This window comes from Pteropus alecto, unplaced genomic scaffold (assembly GCF_000325575.1).
Source record: "Pteropus alecto unplaced genomic scaffold, ASM32557v1 scaffold146, whole genome shotgun sequence".
Taxonomy (NCBI): domain Eukaryota; kingdom Metazoa; phylum Chordata; class Mammalia; order Chiroptera; family Pteropodidae; genus Pteropus; species Pteropus alecto.
Window position 1 is genome coordinate 32,459,940 of NW_006442107.1, and position 6,856 is coordinate 32,466,795.

Genomic DNA, 6,856 nt, shown 5'->3' on the forward strand with positions numbered 1-6,856 from the left:
TGCCCCAGGCATTCTTAGCTGATAACATCACTATGGATAGGCTGAGACTGACACAAAACCTTCCACTCACATACTCAGGACAGAAGAATACCCAAAAAGGCATCATCTTCACTATTATTCACTTGAATTTTATACACTAGACACATAGAAAGAGAAAGTTAATAATTGTGTGATTTATGGAGTTTACATTCTCTCTCCCGCCAGCACCACTGAACCTAGAACTACTCTAAGTGGGAGCAAAGGACATTTTGATCCACAGTAATAGAAAATGTTTAAAAATCAAATACTCTTGAGATAGAAAACATAGAGATTGAACTCCTAAGTCTTTTACTCATTGTGGCACTGTTGGTGGAAAAGGGTTAGGCCAGGATGAGAAGATGAGAGAGCACAGGAGGCCCAAGGTCAAGAGGAGGAGGAGACACCAACAGGGGATGGGAAGAAAAAGCCCAGCGTATTAGCAGCTTCCTGACTATTTCCAACCGCCCTGATCAAGAGATGCTCAGTAAGTTTGTTTAATGAAATGCCTCACATCTTCTAAGTCTACTCAAAAAGCTTAGACCTTAAGGTACAGGGCAGAACTGAGAGAACCTCAGTAAAGGTCAAGGGCCTGCACAGCCTCATGGACTGTGTGGAGAGTAAGAGAAACAGCTTGCGTGGGAGATAGGAGGTACAGCCTGGGAGCAGAAATAATAAGAAATTAATCATTTTGGCGGGGGGGAATTTTTTCTCCTACCTTTCTAAGGTTTTCTGGGTGGTCTAGTAATCAAACTGACATAGGGCTATTTGATAGGAGAATATGTACATATTACATATGTACATGCAGGAGTTCCATAAGAACAGGGAGGAAAAAATTTTTTTCTCCTACCTTTCTAAAGTTTTCTGGGTGGTCTAGTAATCAAATTGACATAGGGCTATTTGATAGGAGAAAATGACCAAATTTATTACATATGTACATGCAGGAGTTCCATAAGAACATGGGACCTGAGAACAAATCAGACGGTTGAGGATTCTTTACCATTTTGAGCTAAGGAGAAAAAGGGGTTTGTGGTTTGGGGCTTCAAAGGGCAGGAAAGCAATTCACATACTGATAGAAAAGTAATGTTTGGTAGATAAATGGTTGCTGGGCCATCTTTAACAATGAGACATGGAGAACTTTGATCAAAGGGGGCTTTGTTGGGTTCCTCTTTTTCTCTCACACAATAGTTTATGTTAAACTATAGTTATCTATGATGATATCTCCCTTAGTGGAGCAGGAAGTCTATCTAAATTTGGGGGGGGGCAGTTAGGGGAAAGGTTAAAGTTTCTTCCTGAATTGTTCATTTTTAAAAAATAAGTAGCTTAAAATACTATCCTCCAAATTGCTATTTTGGAGTGGCAAACTGCTCCTCCTCACATTCATGTTTGGTCTGCGGTGATTGAAAAGAAAAATAACTTCTTGGTAGTTCCAACTATCTCGCATCCGGGCCAGTTTATACCTTACAACACTCCACCTGCTGCAGGCTAGCACTGATTTTGTTCCGAAGCTATTTAGGCTCAATGCTAATGTGTTTGTTGTTGGTTTTTTTTTAACTGTTTACTTCTCACAAGTATTATAGGGAATTAATCAATTGAACATTAACATAAAAATATATTTCCATTTACTTGTATAACAAATTTTATAAATTCATTTTAATTATGTCATTTAAAAATTATGTTTTTTATGATTTATCTTGGCAACTTCTAGGCCTGGGATGGGGATCAGATGTATCAGATGACATGGGAGGAGCCTAACCTACTGCTATGCTAGTTACTAAGGAACTGTTGGATGTAGATGCAAACTCAAGGCATGGCTTAGTTTGTCCTCAGCATAGGTTACGGGTGGTGATGGCTGCCCAAGTGGAGACCTACCTGGTTCAGGGAGCCTCCTCAACTGGCCTTCTGAGGCAACAGCTCCCTATCTTTTCAGGTATGAGATGTCCCCACATCAAAAACTTTCATAAGCCCCACTGTATCATTTATTTTTAAAATACTTTTGACAAGAAACTACAATAAAGAATTTGACATGTTAAAGTTAATTTTGTTGGCCAACAAATATATGAAAAGATGCTCAACATCGCTAGCTATTAGGGAAATGCAAACCAAACCACAATGAGATACCATCTCACACCTGTTAGAATGGCTATAATCAACAGGACAAGTAATAACAAATGTTGGAGAGGATGTGGAGAAATAGGAACCCTCATACACTGCTGGTGGGACTGCAAATTGGTACAGCCAGTATGGAAAATGGTATGGAGGTTCCTCAAAAAGCTAAGAATTGATCTACCATATGATCCAGCAATCCCTCTACTGGGTATTTACCCCAAAGACTGGAAAACTCGTATTTGAAAAGATATTTGCACATAGATGTTCATAGTAGCATTATTCACAGTGGTCAGGACATGGAAGCAACCGAAGTGTCCTACAATAGATGATTGGCTAAAGAAGCTGTGGTACATATATACAATGAAATTACTCAGCCATAAGAGATGAAATACTGCCATTTCAATTACAATGAAATTACTCAGCCATAAGAGATGAAATACTGCCATTTGCAACAACGTGGATGGACCTTGAAATAATCGTACTAAGTGAAATAAGCCAGACAGAAAAGGTTGAAAATCATATGATCTCACATATGTGGGATATAAACCAAAAAGCAACAAATAAACAAGACAAACAAATAGAGACTCATGGACATGGACAATAGACTAGTGGTTACCAGAAGGGCAGGGGGAGGGGGAAAACAAAAAAAATAAAATGTTTAAAAAAATTATGTATATATAGTATGAAAAAAATAAACTGGCATAAAAAAAGATAAAGTTAATTTCGTGTAGTACAGAACATGGCAGCGCCCTCTCACACTGTGTATAAGTTGGTCTACAGACAGTGCTTGGTGGGCATATCGATATGATGAGCCACACAGGTTCTTCGGACATGGGGTTTATTAACAACAACATAGTGATTATTTTAAAAGAACTAATGCAATAAACAAACTACAATTTGCCAATGGTTAGCGTAAACCTAATACGTATGGAAAACTGATATATCCAGCTGTAGCAGATTCTAGCCTTAAGCCTGTCCCAGTGATGATCCTGACCTATCCTGTTTTGGTTTGACTCTTTTATTTGCCTCCAGCCTGGTCTCTCTAGCTGCCTGGCACTCATGGATGTACGTTCTGATGTATTCACTGCAGAGAGAACTCAGTCACTTTGCATATCTCAACGTGCAGTTTTTAAAGCATAGGTCTTCCGCCCCAAGTTAATGGAGCAAGAGTATCTCAGTTGTTCTCATGCTTGCTCTCTCCCTGTTCCTGTGGGTCCAAATCCATAAACAAGACTTGCATGTGGTGTCCCCTGAAAATGGGCCCTGTGGCAGGAGAGAGTTTATAAATCACAGGCTTTGTACTTCGTGTGGCCTGAAGATTCTCCTCCATCTTCAACGGTCTTTTCCTGCAGGCTCATTTCCTGTTTTCACTACAAATATGGGAACCACAAGAAACACCTGTCCCTGTTGACAAGCTTAACCTTCCTTACAGCTAGAACCCTGCTGAGCCCTATAGAGTCATGGTCATAACTGGTGGTGGGGGTATGGGGGTAGAGGGACAATCACTGGGATCCAGGCTGCTGTCAGTGTCTGACCAAGTTTCTGAGATGTCCGCCAAAGAATAAGGAGAATTCCAATGAGAAAGGAACTAAAAATCTGGAGAACCATTTCAATACCAAATTGAGAGCAGCTGGGTGGCAGCATTACCCGTGTAAAGACTGTATCCGGGGCCTTGGCACCACAGCAGTAGAAGGGGTTTAAGATTTCTCTCTTCAGAGCTGCAGGTGGAGGAGTAAGGGGAAAATACCTAGGCATCTCCGGACAAGAGTGAACAGCTCCTCAACAGGTCCTGAAACGCAACCACTTTCCTGAAGGTAAAATTTGCTTCTGCCCTCACTCACTTGTAGTGCTGGGAGCTGTCACACTGTTGGCACCAAGGATTGAGGACACTTCAGCCCAGATCCAGCAGAATTATGAGTGATGGGGCTGAACAGAGGGATTCTTGACTCATCTTCTTCTTCTTCATCATCATCATCATCATCATCATCATCATCATGCCAAACCAGTTTCTGGGAAGCAGTCTAATTAAAAGTAGAAAGAAGTTCACTGTAGCAGCCAGTCAACTCTGTAAATCCCAGCTCCATCACTTACTAGTTGTTTAGTATAGCCAGCCCCTTAACTTCTTTATGTCTTTTGTTCATTTCTTAAATCACCTTTTATAGGTGATTTCCTCACCTATAAAATGGTAGTCACAGCAGCACCTACTTATAGGGCGAATAGGCTTACAATGAAATTGAGGTCTAATATTAGAGTGATTCAGAGCTGTAGGTTAACAAATTTGATTCCAAGTGTAGCACAAAGGAGGCCCTCAATAAATATTAATTCAATGAATTAAGATTAATAATAAATTCTTCAGACGAGGCAGCTTGAAATAAATGTTCATGACTGATAAATTATGTGCAAGTGAGTTTTACAAGGGACTGCTGATACATTGTGGGCTGAGATGACACTGAGTCTTACATAGAGAGAAAATTCCAGAAGACAAATTAATATATGATTCTATAGAAATGGCCATGGCATTAAGATACCTGAATTCTAGTCCTGGTTCCATTATTAATTTGCTCTGTGGCATTGAACAAGTCTACTTCAGGTTCAGGCAGGGTGGGAGGTTGTTTGTTTGTTTTCATTTGTGAACTGAAGTTGGCCCAGATTATATCCAAGGTTCATGTCTACTTAGTGTATGATTCAGTAATGATCTCTGCTATTTATACAAGAAAAGCTACTTGTGAAGCAAGTGAAAAGTAATTTTAAGGAAAAAGAAGATCTGTGTCCTATTGATAAATATGCCTAATTTTCACCAGGATAAACATCATCATGATTGTGAGTCACCATTATCATTATTGTCGTCATCACTGCTATCACTGACTATTTACTGTGTGCCAGATTGTGCACTACAGCACGTTACACACATCATTTTATTAAATCCTCTCAACAGTTCTTAGTACTTTACAAGACCCATTCAAAAGGAAAGATTTATGTTCCCTAAAGAAAAGAATCGGATAATTACGGATTATGTAACTAAAAGCTACCATTCATTAGTAGTCTTCTACATGCCAGGTGCTTTACATACCTTTTTTTCTAAGCCTCATAACAACCCTGCAAAGTAGGTAATACAAGTCCTGAGTTAGTTTTCAATTGCTGTGTAACAAATTACCATAAACTTAGCATCTCAAATCAACACATTTCCAGGAGTCAGGAGTCCAGCACGGCTTAGCTGGGTCCTCTGCTCAAAACCTCACAAGGCTGCAGTCAGAGCGTCATCTGGGCTATGACCTCATCTTATCCATGTCTTCTTTCAAGTCCACTGCCATCTTCTCCAAGATGGCCTGCCCCTGAAATGACAGCTGAAGTTCCCTGTGGTTATCACACTGAAGTCCCTACATTTTGCAGGTTGTCAGCTGGGGCTGTTCTCTAGCATGTGGTCTTCCTCACAACATGGCAGTTTGCTTCTTCAAGGCAATCAGGAGAATCTTCTCGACTCCTGTCTCTGACCTCTAGACCCTCTTTTCAAAAGCTTTCTTGATTAGGTCAGGCCCACCCAGGACAGTCTCCCTTTTACTAACTCAAAATAAACTTATTTGGTACCCTGATTACTTCTGCAGAATCCCCTCACCTTCGCCATACAATGTAAAATAATCACAAGTGTGATGTCCCACCATATTCACAGGTCCCACCGCACTCAGGAGAGAAAATTATCCAGGGCGTGCGTACCACAGGGCAGATATCTAGGGGGACATCCTAAAACTGTGTCACATGCCCTGTCTTAGAAGTCATAAGATGTTTGTCTAAAGTCCCATGGATAATAAGGAGCAAAATTGGACTTGCAGTCAACTGTCAGAGTTCTGAGCCCGAGACCCTTCTTACACATCACACTCTTGTTCTAACAACAAACTTTACATCCCCCAAATGAACCCATTACCGAAGTCATCTGGGGCACCTGCAGTTCATAAAACACTTTACTTCATGTAAAATTCATCATGATCAAATTAAGTTCAAGATTCCCCTGGGAGCCCCTCAGCTCACATGTCAATCAACTCTAGGCTAAGCCATCAAACCCAATTACCCAGAAACCAGCTGCCATAAACTATTAATAAAGCCATATGAAGTAAGGGAGCAAAAATCTTTACTCTGTTGTCTCTTTTCTGTCTTCTCTTCCCCTCACTGTCTGCCCAGGTGTCACACCATTGTTCATGAAGCTTCTGCATTTGGCCAGTTTCCTGTCCCAGCTTGTCATAATTCTCCACTTCTCTGACCCTGTGCCCTACATCGATTGAGCTCTCAAGAAATGTCTGCTAAATCAAATACTTCTCACCTGGTCATAAGCATATTTCAGACTATCTTAATTTTCTCCCTTAAAGCATCAAGTGTTTGGAGGCATTTGAATTAACTGATGTTTCATGCGTATAGGGCTGTGTCCACATAGACAGTGCCTTTTGTCCGCTGGCCCTCTGCCCCAACAAGCTCGTGGAGGATGTAGCTGCGCACTGGCTCAGGCATCTTTCTCCTTTCTCCACACAGCAGTGTGATGCAGTTCTTTTCCTACACTAGAGAGCAGAGTGTAAGGAATTAACATCTGTGGAACACATACTAAATGCTGTATACCTCACACATACAATTATTTATTACCTCTTAACAGTTGTCGAACCAAGGCTCAGAGAGATTAAATAACTTGTCTGAGGTTATGCAGCTGTTCATGCTGCAACTAGAAACTGAATCCAGAACTGTGTGATGG

General features: G+C 40.8%; 1 long non-coding RNA gene across 1 annotated transcript in view; it reads right to left on the bottom strand.

The window, feature by feature from the left end:
• Positions 1 to 2,945: 2,945 nt before the first annotated feature.
• The window catches only part of LOC112469268, a 76,701-nt gene continuing 72,790 nt past the window's right edge, over positions 2,946 to 6,856 (bottom strand). Inside the window, exon 3 of the long non-coding RNA XR_003042598.1 lies at positions 2,946 to 4,145. This is a non-coding gene — a long non-coding RNA (uncharacterized LOC112469268). The remainder of the gene's footprint in view (positions 4,146 to 6,856) is intronic.